This window comes from Gorilla gorilla, chromosome X, assembly GCF_029281585.2.
Source record: "Gorilla gorilla gorilla isolate KB3781 chromosome X, NHGRI_mGorGor1-v2.1_pri, whole genome shotgun sequence".
In the NCBI taxonomy this organism is placed as follows: Eukaryota; Metazoa; Chordata; class Mammalia; order Primates; family Hominidae; genus Gorilla; species Gorilla gorilla.
Window position 1 is genome coordinate 82,850,034 of NC_073247.2, and position 14,987 is coordinate 82,865,020.

A 14,987-nucleotide genomic window follows, 5' to 3' on the forward strand; every position below is an offset into this window, starting at 1 on the left:
TTCATTCTAGATGCCAGTCTTTAAAGAGAGATATTCATGAGCTGAAGTATGAACAGAACAGAATAACCAGAATGATGAGGAGATCTTCAAACTCTGCCATGAGAGTAATGGCAGTAAAGGAACTGCAGATGTTTAGCACAGAGAAGACAAGGCTTAGTAGAGGAAACCAATGGCCACTGTTTTCAAATATAAAGGGTTGCCCAATAATGAAGGAGACTGTCTCTCGAGCAATTTCCTCAAATAATGAAGTATTCAAGCACAGATCTAAACTCACTTGGTGGAGATATTGGAAGAGATTCAAAAGCCTGGGATAAATCCTAGGTCTCTCAGCTAAAGGAGCCCCAAAGTGATGACACCTCAGTAGCAATAAGTATACCCCAGCACAGAGATCCTGGTTGCTAAATATCATTCCCCACTTAAGGGAGCCAGGCTTCCTTGGAGAAATAGCTGATTCCAAGGTTAGGGCCAGGAAAATACATGATAAGCCTGAAATATTCCTGTTGTCCCAGAAAGTAAGAAAGTGCCAAAGAATGATGGAGGCATGTCAATGGACACAGAAACCAGCTTGAAGAAGCTCCCACTGACCAAATCTGGGCCAATTAGAGCATCAAAATAAATAAACAGTAAAACGTTATAACTCATGTAATAAGTAAGAATCCATGAGTCCATACTGATAATCAATTAATTAATCAATACATAGGGTAAAAGGAAAGCTCTTCTTTACAATTGAATGCCAGCAAATAAGTGTAGAACTAATGATGTATTTAGAAAATCACCATTTTTGAAATATAATAGTAATAACTGATTCAGGCAATAATCAATGAATGTTAAAATATATTGGCTGAGACTTTGATATGGAATAGGACATTTTATACAGTCTCAAAGTGTCCCCCCACAAATTGCATATTTATTACAAAGGTAAAAATGGTAACTTTAGAGTGGAGAAACCTGGCAGACCCTACTTTAACCAAGTAGTCAAAGTTAATATCATCAATAATGGGGCAAAGTGATATCGTGTACCTCCTGTTGCCAATGCACTGAGAACACATCACTTCTGTGATATTCCTACAAAAAGAAGCATAATCTGAATCTAATCATGAGGAAACATTAGACAAACCCAAACTAAGGAACATTATACAAAATATCTGGCCTGTACTCTTCAAAAGTGTCAATGTCAGGAAAGACAAAGAAAAGCTGAGAAACTACTCCAAATTAAAGGCAACTAAAGTGACATGACAACTAAATTCAATGTATAATCCTGGACTGTATTCTGGACTGGGGAAAAATGCTATAAAGGAAATTATTAGGACAAGAGGTAAAAGCTGAATGTGGACAGCAGTGGTATTACATCAATGTTAATTTTCCTGATTTTGATCATTATGCTGTGGTTTTGTAAGAGAATGTCCCTGTTCTCAGGAAAGATATGCTGAAGTATTTAGGAGTATAGGGGCCTTATGTCTCCAGGTTATTCTGATTCAGAGAAAAAATAGATAAAGATAGAGATAGAATGATAAAGCAAATGTGGCAACATGTTAAAAATATATGAATCTGGGTTAAGGGTAAGTGGAAGTTCTTTGTAATATTACTGTAACTTTTCTTTAAGTTTGAAATAATTTTGAAGTAATGAAGTTTTTAAAAGCTTTGAATGATTGAAAAAGAGAGAAAACTATACTAAATGTTCTCTAAAGTTCTAACAAGACCATCAGCAAGAGATAAATTCTAAAACTAAGGCTTTTAGCAAAGGAGACAATAATATTAAATAATTTTTAAGACTTAGAAAAGCTACTAACAGATTAAAAATAGCCTTTCTGTAATAGAAATAACATGGTATTTTGTGTCACATAGACCAGGATTCAAATCCTTGCTCTATCATTTATTATTTGTATGATCTTGAACCAAGTCATTTAGCTTTTCTCAGCCTTAATCTCTTTATGTTGTAAAGACAATACTACCTACTTCTGTAGTTACACACATATATATTTCCCTAACATACAAAAAACTTTTACAAATCATTGCATATCAACATGAAAAAGATGAACACCCCAATAGACAAATGCACAAAGAACAGTCAATTCATGATAAATTATATACAAATAGTCAATAAATACAGTATGTGCAAACCTCACCAGTAGTAAAAGAAATGCAAATAAAACTGAAATATAGGCTTGGCACGGTGGCTCAGGCCTGTAATTCCAGCATTTTGGGAGGCCGAGATGGGCAGATCACCTAAGGTCAGGAGTTTGAGACCAGCCTGGCCAACATGGCAAAACCCCATCTCTACTAAAAATATAAAAATTAGCTGGGCGTGGTGGCCTGCACCTGTAATCCCAGCTACTCAGTAGGCTGAGGCAGGAGAATCACTTGAACACAGGAGGCAGAGGTTGCAGGGAGCCAAGATCGCACCACTGCACTCCAGCCTGGGCCACCACAGAGTGAGACTCCATCAAAAAAAAAAAAAGCCCACAAAAAAAACAATATATAATTTTTCACCTATTAGGATTGGCACAGAATAAAAAGACATAAAACCCAGTGTTGATGAGAGTATAAGAAAACAGACCAAGCACAGTGGCTCACACCTGTAATCCCAGCACTTTGGGAGGCCGAGGCAGGTGGATCACCTGAGGTCAGGAGTTCGAGGCCAGCCTGGCCAACATGGTGAAACCCCGTCTCTACTAAAAATACAAAAAATTACCTGGGCATGGTGGCAGGTGCCTGTAATTCCAGCTACTCTGGAGGCTGAGGCAGCAGAATCGCTTGAAGTGGGGAGGCGGGGGTTGCAGTGGGCTGAGATCATGCCATTGCACTCCAGCCTGGGGGACAAGTGCAAAACTCCATCTCAAAAAAAAAAAGGAAGGAAGGAAGAAAGGAAGGAAAGAAAAGAAAAGAAAATGTAGTATTGGTGGTAAGGTAAGCTGATACAACCTTTCTAGAAGGTATTTGATAATATTCAGCAAAATCCATCCAGGAACTTCTACATTGAAAACTACATAACATTGCTAAGAAGAATTTTACAAGACTGAAATAAATAGGCTGGGCATGGTGGCTCATGCCTGTAATCCCAGCACTTTGGGAGGTCGAGGCAGGCAGATCACTTGAGCCCAGGAGTTCAAGACCAGCCTGGGCAACACAGTGAAACCCCATCTCTACCAAAAAAACTTGTTTAGGTGTGGTGGCACACACCTGTGGTCCCAGCTACTTGGGAGGCTGAAGTGGGAGGATCGCTTGAGCCCGGGTGGTTGAGGCTGCAGTGAGCCATAGTTATGCCACTGCACTCCAGCCTGGGTGACAGAGTGAAACTCCATCTTTAAAAAACAAATAAAAACCTGAAATAAATAGATATACCATGATCATGAGTTAGAAGACACAATATTGTTAAGATGTAAATCCTCCCAGAATTCTTCTATAGATTCAATACAAGAGCAGTCATAATACTACCAGGTTTTTAAAAGAGAAGTGGACAAACTGATTCTAAAATGTATATGGAAATGGAAAGGATCTAAAATATCCAAAACGATCTTGAAAAACAACAGCAAAGTTGGAAGACCTATATTCCTGACATTAAGACTTACTATAAAACTACAGTACTTAATAGATAAATAGATCAATGGCACAGAATACAGAGCCCAGAAATAAACTTGCACATATAAAGTCATTGATTTTTGATCAAGCAGTGTTGGATTGGGGAAAGGAAAGTCTTTTCAACAAATGGTGCTAGAATAACTGGATATTCATTTGGGAAAAATAAACCTCAACCCCAACCCCACATCATACCCAAAAACTAACTGAAGATGGATCATGACACTAAACTTATAATATAAATGCTAAAACTCTAAAGCTTCTAGAAGAAAATCCAGAAGAGAATCTTTGGGACTTAGGGATAAACAAAGATCTTTTAGAACACAGAAAGCTATAGTCATAAAAGAAAAAAAAAATGATAAATTAGAATTCACTGAATTTTAAAATCTTCTCATGAAAAACTACTATTAAGAAAATGAATAGGCAAGCACAGACTAAGAGAAAATACTTGAAAAACATATATCTGACAAAGGACTTGTAAGCAGAATATATAAAGAACTCTTACAAATCAATAATTTAAAAATGGATTTAATCCAACTTTAAAATGGACAAAAGATTTGAATAGATATTTAGCAAAGATATTTGAATGGTCAATAAGCACATGAAGAAGTGCTTGACATCATTAATACTCAGGGAAATGCATATTAAAACTACAATGAGCCAGGCACAGTGGCTCACACCTGTAATCTGAGCATTTTGGGAGGCCGAGGCAGGTGGATCACTTGAGTCCAAGAGTTCCAGACCAGCCTGGGCAACATGGTGAAGCCCTGCCTCTACAAAAAACAAAGCAAAAATTAGCTGGGTGTGGTGGCATGGCCTGTAGTCCCAGCTATTTGTACCACTGCACTCCAGCCTGGGATCCTATCTTTGGAAAAAAAAAAAAAAAAAAAAAACTACAATGAGATACTACTACACACCCACCAGAATGGCTAAAATGTTAAAAGACTGACCATACCAAGTGTTCGAGAGAATGAAGAACTACTAGAATTCTCATATATTGCTAGTGGGAATAAAAAATGGTACAACCTGTTTAGAGAATTACTTAGAAGTTTCTTATAAATTTAAATATACATCTATCCTATAGTCTAGCAATTCCACTTCTAGGTATTTACCAAAAAAAAAAAAAAAAAGGAAGCATATGTTTATAAAAAGACTTGTACCAGAATGTTTACTTCAGCTTTATTCATAGTAGCCAAAAACTGTAAATAATCCAAATGTCCATCAATAATAGAATGGATACGCTGGGTACGGCGGCTCATGCCTGTAATCCCAGCACTTTGGGAGGCCAAGGCAGGACCTGAGGTCAGGAGTTTGAGACCAGCCTGGCCAACATGGTGAAACCCCATCTCTACTAAAAAGTACAAAATTAGCCGGGTGTGGTAGCACATACCTGTAGTCCCAGCTACTCAGGAGGCTGAGACAGGAGAATCGTTTGAATCTGGGAGGTGGAGGCTACAGTGAGCCGAGATCATGCCACTGCACTCCAGCCTGGGCAAGACACAGCAAGACTCTGTCTCAAAAAAAAAAAAAAAGAATAGAATGGATAAACTAGCATAGTCATACAATAGAATGCTACTCAGCACTGAAAAGGAACAAACTTGATACACACAATAACATGGATAAATCTCAAAAACATTATGCTGAGCAAGGCCAGGTACAGTGGCTCATGCCTGTAATCCCAACACTTTGGGAGGCCAAGGCAGGTGGATCATTTGAAGCCAGGAGTTCAAGACCAGCCTGGTCAACATGGCAAAATCCCATCTCTACTAAAAATACAAAAATTAGCTGAGCATGGTGGCACATCCCTGTAATCCCAACTACTTGGGAGGCTGAGGCACAAGAATTGCTTGAACCTGGGAAGCAGAGGTTGCAGTGAGCTGAGATCGCGCCACTGCATTCCAGCCTGGGTGATGTAAGGAGAGTCTGTCTTGAAAATAAATAAAATAAAATAATATTACATTCTCACAATGAAATGCTATACAGCCTTTTTTATTTTTTAAGAAATGGGATCTCACTACGTTGTCCAGGCTGGAATGCAGTGGCTATTCACAGACATGATCATAGGGCACTACAGCCTTGAACTCCTGGACTCAAGCGATCTTTCCACCTCAGCCTCCCAAAGAGCTGAGACTACAGGCACCATACCACTGCGCCCACCTTACAAAGCCACTTAAAACAATAGTGTAATCTATATTCATTGACATAGAAAAATGTCCAAAACGTACTGTTGAGTGAAAAAAAGGATTAAAAACAGCATGAAATAAAGAAAAATAAGTTAAACAAGATATTTTTCACCTATCATATTGATAAGGATGAAAAAATGATTGATAAATGATAAAGATTGAAAAACGACCTAATTCTGGCAAGTATATGGGGAAAACACATTTTTATATACTGTTAGTGGAGTGTAAATTGGTAGATTCTATAGGGCTATATGACTATACTACTAAAATTGTAAATATGTTTATCATTTCACACAGCAATCCATTTCTAAAAATTTATCCCACAGTAATACTCACAGAGACACACAAAGATTTATGCACAAAGAGTATTGTTTTACATACAATCTATGCACAAAAAGAATGCAGTAGTATTTGCAACAGTCAAACATTAGAACAATGCCTGTACAGTGAATCTGGCAAAATGAAATAATGGTCCATGTATACAATGGAACACCATGCACCTGTTAAAATCAATGAGTTGGCTGGCAAGGTGGCTCACACCTGTAATCCCAGCACTTTGGGAGGCTGAAGCGGGCAGATCACCTGAGGTCGGGAGTTCGGGACCAGGCTGCTCAACATGGTGAAACCCCATCTCTACTAAAAATACAAAAAATTAGCTGGGTGTGGCGGCAGGCACCTGTAATCCCAGCTACTTGGGAGACTGAGGAGGAAGAATCGCTTGAAACTGGGAGGCGGAGGTTGCAGTGAGTTGAGATCATGCTACTGCATTCCAGCCTGGGCTACAGAGCAAGACTCCATCTCAAAATAAGTAAAATAAAATAAAATAAAATAAAATAAAATAAAAGAGTTGGTGCTATGTGTAGTGAAACAATAAAAATGTCAAAAATAAAGTTTGGGTCGGGCACAGCGGCTCATGCCTATAATCCCAGCACTTTGGGAGGCTGATAGGGGGGGATCACCTGAGGTCAGGGGCTCGAGACCAGCCTGGCCAACATGGTGAAACCCCGTCTCTACTAAAAATACAAAAATTAGCCGGGCGTGGTGGCACACACCTGTAGTCCCAGCTACACGGGAGGCTAAGGCAGAAGAATCGCTTAAACCCAGGAGGCGGAGGTTGCAGTGAGCCAAGATTGTGCCACTACCCTCCAGCCTGGATGACAGAGCGAGACTCTGTCAAAAAAAAAAAAGTTGTGGACAGAGAATGAGATATTGGAATTGTATATTTTCAGATATAGAGTAATTCTGGGAAATGACAAAATCCAGAATGAGGCTAATAAATTTTCTTGCAGACGTAGAGTGGAGAAGAGCACTAGAAATGGTCAAGGAGCTGTGAAGGTAGAGTGTTGCTTGGCCAGTTCATCCACAGGAGCATTGTGATGGGCTGGGAGGTAGACAGCAGATGCTCAAGTCTCCATAGAATATCAGGAAATATTCAAGAAGGCAATAAATGACTACATCGAGAAGGAATAAAAGGTAATATTGCAAAAGGCATGAGCCTTAAAAGAGAGGCCTTTAATGTGAGGGTTGAAAGCAAAGGTCTAGAAGCAGTGATGAAGAGTAGGAATGATGATGACTTCTGGGAAACAAAAATTACAATGATTAATAACTCTCCAGTGTCAGTGAGGTATAAGAAAACAGGCATTCATGTATGCTTGGTAAGAAGGTACATTAGAAAAAACTTTCTGGATAAAAATTTGGCAGTATTTATCAATTTTTTAATGTTTGTGTCATTTGATTCAGCAGTTTCAAATCCACAAATCTATCCTACAAATATATTCACATGTACCCAAACATACATGTATTAGCATTTCACTGTGGCATTGTTTGTAAAACTGGAAACAACCTAAATGCTCATCAGTAGGGATATTTGTTCAATCAGTTATGTGAGGCTTTCACTCAAGAACCATAGCAATAAAGAGGGCATAACCTGGGAGAGAAGCCGGGTTTCAGTTAAAGCAAGCAAGTGGAGAGAGAATTCAGTGAGGAAATTTAGGGTACAGTAGAGTCTGTCTACAATGGTACCAGTTTTCCAGAAAACATAGTACAAATAATTGGCAAGAGAGGCAATAGTGGGTGGATGATTGAGGGTAAGGAAAAGTGTAGAAGAACAGAAGGAAGCCCAAAGGGGTTCAAGACAGAGTGAACAAAAAGGCAGATGATCAAAAAGGCTTGCAGTATTAATTGGTTTTCAGTTAACTGGACTCTTCAGTCTAAAATGCCCCTCCCGGCCCTTGAAAATCCAGGAAACTCCTACTCATTCTTTAAATCTCAGACCAAAAACTATCTTTTCTATGAAGCCTTCCCTGATGGCCTATAGTCAAATTATGAACAAGTGCAATCCTATTATAGGATTTATTACTTCTGATTAGGAGTATTTAATGTGAAGCTTATGGATAGGCATCAGGGAGCATGTCCAGGTTTAAAATGTATGCAAAATTCTGTGTACATTTGTGCATTTTTCTAGCGGGGAAAGTCCAAAGACTTTTTTTTTCTTTGCAATTTCACGCTGGTAATTTTTCTTTTTTAAAAGGTAAGCCACTAATAATTTAAGAAAAATATTTAAACCAAAAGTTGCATATTAATATTATACACAAATTGAAACACAAGTGACTTTTAGCACAGTGTATACATGCTTACATAAACTCAAATAGTTACACATTTAAAATAATTTCCATTTAACATATGAAAGTTCTGAAATACATAAAAGCATTAATACTTTCTATAAATCTACAGTTAGAACATCAATTTCCTACAAGCATATAAAAACATCAAGTGCTTTCTTGGAGTTTCCAGTTTCGTCCCTAAAACACAATCTTGGTCATAACAACCTAATTGCATATAAAACTTTAAAAGCAGGCTTGGGCCAAGTGCGGTGGCTCACGCCTGTAATCCCAGCACTTTGGGAGGCCGAGGCAGGCAGATCACCTAAGGTCAGGAGTTCGAGACCAACCTGGCCGACATGGTAAAACCCCGTCTCTACTAAAAGTACAAAAATTAGCCAGGCATGGTGGCGCCCACCTGTAATCTCAGCTACTCCAAAGGCTGAGGCAGGAGAATCGCTTAAAACCAGGAGGCAGAGGTTGCAGTGAGCCGAGATCACACCACTGCACTCCCAGCCAGGGCGATAGAGCGAGACTCCGTCTCAAAAAAAAAAAAAAGGTTTGAATGAAGTTCTCAAACACTTTGATGTATGTTCTTCAGGGACTTCAATTATAAGCAACAGAAATTATAAGTGACTTCAATCCCCATCTTGCTTTAAAATGGACAAGTCTTTGGTTAAAGTTCTATATTTGTGGCATTTATTTTCAATTAAGATGGTCCCCAAACCAATAAGTGGTACTGATATATTAATAGTTCACAAGACTTGATTTAATCTGCTTCTGATGTGTGGAAGGTTACAGATACTCATTTACTATAATATGTCATTGATAGTTTTGATCTTTCACCCATAAGCAGAGAAATCAATAGATTTATTATTTCTTCCAGTTTTTTGTTATAATCTAAACTGTACAATGATTTTCAGTAACTACAGATACTGCTCCACAGTATATGTGCTTATGATTGATAAGATGCAGAGCATTAAACTTAGAGTTAGCTTATTCTGATAAGTCAATATGAGACTGTACAGTAATTCTACATTAGCTATAGTAGGTTGTTAGATAATGCTTATTTTAAAAAACCCCAAACCATTCCATTTACAAAAGAAATTGTTGCAAATGTATAAAACAGTAGATATACAAGGAGAACACCAAACATACTTTATTAGCACAAAAAAGCAGCCATAACAAGGCACAGCAAGCAGAAACACGCATTAGCAGTCAAAGAGTTAGTGTGGCATACAAATAAAGCTTTTATTTTTTGTAGCCTTGGCAATTGCCATAGGGATGTAAAATAACGTTCTGTAGTAGCAGGTAAGGAAACTATGGAGCACTCACCAGTGGTACAGAACACATTAACAAAAAGACACAAGAATGGATTCAGCCACTTTAGTGCAAAATGTCTAGGACAGAACTGTACATTCAGTTCAGTTTTACTAAGAAGCAAACACTGGAACTTGATATAACTTCCAAAAGAGCTCACTCAAGTAGTATTACATTCACAGTAGTATTCAAGTAGTATTACACTCAAGTAGTATTCTAAGTGACAAAGGGGTGTTAAGTAGTTATTTACAGATATAATGGTTGTACAGTACCTTTCAAATCTGCAATTTATGTTTCAGATTTTCCATTGAGAGTAAATTACACTGAAATTCTGTAAATTATACGTAAGCAATTTAGCTATGAGTGTTTACAAAAAAAGAGATAAATACTGCCATCCAAATTAGTAATTACAGTTTAACAATAATCTAACATCAGCAACCATTGTAGTTACTATTATCTGATTTGTTTGGGCATCTTCTAGTCGCATTTTCTTCATGATTCACAAAATCATTATGGGCACAGGAGAAGATCCAACTTTTATGAAACAACAATTAGACTGCACATCAACTTTTTTTTTTTTTGACACCAAGTTTCACTCTTGTTGCCCTGGCTGGAGTGCAATGGTGCAATCTCGGCTCACTGCAACCTCCGCCTCCCAGGTTCAAGCGATTCTCCTGTCTCAGCCACCCGAGTAGCTGGGATTACAGGCGCCCACCACCACGCACGGCTAATTTTTTGTATTTTTAGTAAAGACGAGGTTTCACCATGTTGGCCAGGCTGGTCTCAAACTCCTGACCTCAGGTGATCTGCCCGCTTTGGCCTCCCAAAGTTCTGGGATTACAGGCATGAGCCACCGCGCCCGGTCACATCAACTTTTTAAAAAATCATATGCAAGACTATATTGCAGCAGCTGTTTTAAGTTAAAGCGCTCACTTAAAAACTAATACCTGGCTGGGTGCAGTGGCTCACGCCTGTAATCCCAGCACTTTAGGAGGCTGAGGCAGGCGGATCACGAGGTCAGGAGGTCAAGACTATCCTGGCTAACACGGTGAAACCCCGTCTCTACTAAAAATACAAAAAATTAGCCAGGCATGGTGGCGAGCGCCTGTAGTCCCAGATACTCAGGAGGCTGAGGCAGGAGAATCGCTTGAACCTGGGAGGCAGAGGTTGCAGTGAGCTGAGGTTGTGCCATTGCACTCCAGTCTGGGCAACAGAGCAAGACTCCATCTAAAAAACAAACAAGCAAACAAAAAAACAAAAAAACCTAATACCTAGGGCCTTTAAATAAAATTCTGCTACTAATTTTATAAGTCCAAACTCTTAAGAATGACTATTTAGAAAACCTGGTTTACTTAACAGTATCTTTTGCAGAAGAGAAAAGAGTCTGACTATAAACTACATCAACATTTAGGTGAAATGCACTATGCCCTTGTGGCCAGAAAATTACATTTTTTTTTCTAAAAGAAAGGCATTATTTTATTTGTACTGGACTTCTAAAGCTTGATTTATAGTAATTATAAACATCACTACTTTTGGAAGGTTATAGAAAAACTCTTAGAAAAAATAATTTCAAACATTAGTAACACTGTTGAAATACTCATCTGATATTAATAATTTGTTCTTCAGTAAGAAATAGAATTCTTCACAGCAAATGCCCCAGAGTTGCCTCACTCAATTACTACAGCCATTAAAAACCAAACTGTTCGCTAAATAGGCAAACTTGTTTTGTAGTCTTACTCAACACCTGTAGTTTGTTTTGTTTTTGTTTTTGTTTTGACAGAGTCTCGCTCTGTCTCCCAGACTGGAGTGCAGTGGAGCAATCTTGGCTCACTGCAACCTCCGCCTCCCAGGTTCCAGCAATTCTCCCACTCAGCCTCCCCAGTAGCTGGGATTACAGGCGCCCGCCACCACGCCCAGGTAATTTTTTGTATTTTCAGTAGAGATGGGGTTTCACCACGTTGCCCAGGCTGGTCTCGAACTCCTAAGCTCAAGTGACCTGCCTGCCTCAGCCTCCCAAAGTGCTGGGATTACAGGTGTGAGCCACTGTGCCCGGCCTGAACACCTGTAGTTCTATCCTCTGTTGTTCCACTAGGCACCACGTTTATCTGGATAAGTAACAGAAGGTTGCATCTGACAGATACTAACACTAAGCTTACATACTGTATGAAAAAACCTAGCACCGTTATGTGTGCTTGCTATAGGTATACATCTGATGCACATGAAAGCAGATGAGATTCACACCCTTTGGGGACAGGAGAGTTTACTTTGCCTTGACTGGTTCTCGTTCTCACTAGTGAACCCTAAATTTTTGTTTATAAAGATACTCTTTTCAAAAATCTTGTAACATTGATGGTAAAGGGAGCCCATTAATTCCATCATATGTAGTGCACCTGCAGATTACTGTACAACAGATATACTACAGCTAAAAGGGAAAGTCCTATCTAGTAATATAGTAAGCAACAGTTCAAAAAACATGCAATAACTGGGATCTTTATAATGTTCTTTTCTATTAAACTTTAAGTGCTGGGATACATGTGCAGAACACGCGGGCTTGTTACATAGGTATACATGTGCCATGGTGGTTTGCTGCACTCATCAACCCATCATCTACATTAGGTATTTCTCCTAATGCTATCCCTCCCCTAGCTCCCCACCCCCCGACAGGCCCTGGTGTGTGATGTTCCCCTTACAGCCCCCACGCCGTGTCCATGTGTTCTCATTGTTCAACTCCCACTTATGAGTGAGAACATGCGGTGTTTGGTTTTCTGTTCCTGTGTTAAGTTTGCTGAGAATGATGGTTTCCAGCTTCATCCATGTCCCTGCAAAGGACATTAACTCATCCTTTTTTATGGCTGCTATAATGTTCTTAAAGTCCTGTTACAGTGGAGGAGTGAAATAAACAGGGGTCATGGGCATCAAAACCAAAGTTGTGATTACTGCTCAATTCAGGCCTGCAAGGATCTGTTGTAGCCCCAGAAGTTCACAGAGAAGAGGCAGTCCCTTTGCCCAGCGTCCCTGAGCAAAAATGTGTCTTCACATTTCCCTTCTAGAAGGGCTTCTGATTCATAACGGTCCATCACTCTCCAATAACAAGGATTCCCTGTAGTCTGAAGCAGTATCTGTAATCAGCCTGTGTGTGGACTTCCCAAGCTCCCTGTCTGCTAACATGGGCATGTACCTCATGCTGCTTCTGCCCTCCATGGCTGCAAACACAGGGTGGCTGTATCCTCTTTCAGGTCACAATTAGCATGTGGAACTGCAGAACTGTCCCCACTTATTTCAGTCATTCCAGGAGCTAACTTTGGTCCCAGTTTATTTAATGGATTAACCTGTGCAGTCGCTTCAAACATATGCATTTGTGCATTGGGAGGGGGATCAACCCCTTCTTCAATACTAAGCAGTCTTCTCTCTCTAAACTATCTTCATCTTCTGTAGAAACCAAATATGGGGCCGGGTGAGGTGGCTCACGCCTGTAATCCCAGCACTTTGGGAGGCCGAGGTGTGCCGATCACCTGAGGTCAGGAGTTCCAGACCAACCTGGCCAACATGGCGAAAATCTGTCTCTATTAAAATACACAAAAATTAGCTGGGCGTGGTGGCGGGCATCTGCAATCCCAGCTACTCAGGAGGCTGAGGCAGGAGAATCACTTGAACCCAGGAGGCAGAGGTTGCAGTGAGCCAAGGCTGTAGTGAGCCAAGATTACACCACTGCACTCCAGCCTGGGCAATGGATTGAGACTCCTTCTCAAAAAAAAAGAAAAAAAAACCCAAAGATGGATCAAATGCATCAAAAAATGTTGAATGTGGGCTCACAGGAGCTGTATGCTGTTTAATCAAATGCCATTTGGGGGCTAAATCTGAGCCAGCAGGAAAAGGGCATTTCTCCAGCATTAATTCAGAAAAATAGATTTTTCTTTTATTGGAAAAGAGAGGCTTTGACTGCTTGTTATAAGTTCTCATGGGAAAACAAAAGCCCACAGTATCCTGCAACCTGTCTCAGAGAGCGACTTCCCTACAGTTCTTCTGGAAACATTGTCCATGTCCTGTACAGAGCTTAGCACCTCTCTCTCCTTTGAAGTCCACTTTGAGTTCTACCAAACTTTTTATCAGTATCCAATGAATCCTGGGTCACTGTAACAGAAATGTTTCTCTTCCCACCCCATGGAGCATGTCAAAAGTAGGAATCTCTTCATGCAAGTCTTGTTCCTGGGGTAACACAAAAATCATTATCCTTTTTGATACTTGTTTCAACAATTTGAGGGATTTCAGTGGCACAATGTTGGTTTCTCTTTGAAGAATTCTTTGAAGGGCCTGGCATGCCAGGTGTAAGGCAACATTTTCTCTTAAGGGATTACTTTGTTGCCGAGCAGCTGAGTCTCCTATATTGATGTTTTTTCTTTTTGACAAATATCTGTCGGAGTTCATATCCAGATTTTCACTACGGCTTCCTCCCTCATGACTGAAGACATTCTGTTACCTGTATTTGAAGTTATTCCACATTTTTTCCCACTTTATCCACTGATTATAAAAATCATTCAGGGCGTGTGGGGCAGCCTCATCCAAGGCACCTGCAGCAAGGCAGGACGGGCAGAGGCTGCAGTCACCGACAGGGTAAGTCCAACTGCCTTCTGGTGCCACCTGTCCCCTCCGACTGCCCAGCAAGTGCAGCCTGGCTTCCTCCTGACAGAGCTCAGGGAACCCAGCTCTGCTGCCTGCTCCCGCCAGGCCCCCACCCATTCCCCAGCCACTTCCCCCTCTTCACCCATTTCCCCTCCCCCCACAATCCCCCATTCCCAAGTCCACAAGTTTTGTTTTTTTGTTTTTGTTGTTGTTTGAGACAGGGTGTTGCTCTGTTGCCTAGGCTGAAGTGCACTGCAACCTCGACCTCCTGGGCTCAAGCGATCCTCCTACATCAGCCACTTGAGTAGCAGAAACCACAGGCACATGCCGCCATGCCCAGCTAATCTTTTTATTTTTTGTGGAGATGAGGTCTCTCACTATGTTGCCCAGGCTGAAGTCCACCATTTTTAATGAAATGCTGGAACACTTATTGTGGTGTAATTTGCTCATCAAACATTTACTGAGCATTTACTATACATCAGGCACTGCAAATATAGGGATGAAACAAAAATGTCCCTACACTCAAAAAAGTTTACAGGCCGGGTGCAGTGGCTCAGGCCAATAATCCCAGCATTTTGGGAGGCCCAAGCAGGAGAATCACTTGAGACCAGGAGTTCAAGACCAGCCTGGGCAGCATAGTGAGACCTCATCTCTCCAAAAGAAAGAAAAAATAAATGTTAATAGCTGC

At 40.2% G+C, this 14,987-nt stretch overlaps 1 pseudogene; it reads right to left on the reverse strand.

Moving 5' to 3' along the window:
- Positions 1–11,939: 11,939 nt before the first annotated feature.
- LOC101137753 (suppressor of cytokine signaling 5-like) lies at positions 11,940–14,295 on the reverse strand (annotated as a pseudogene).
- Positions 14,296–14,987: the final 692 nt, after the last annotated feature.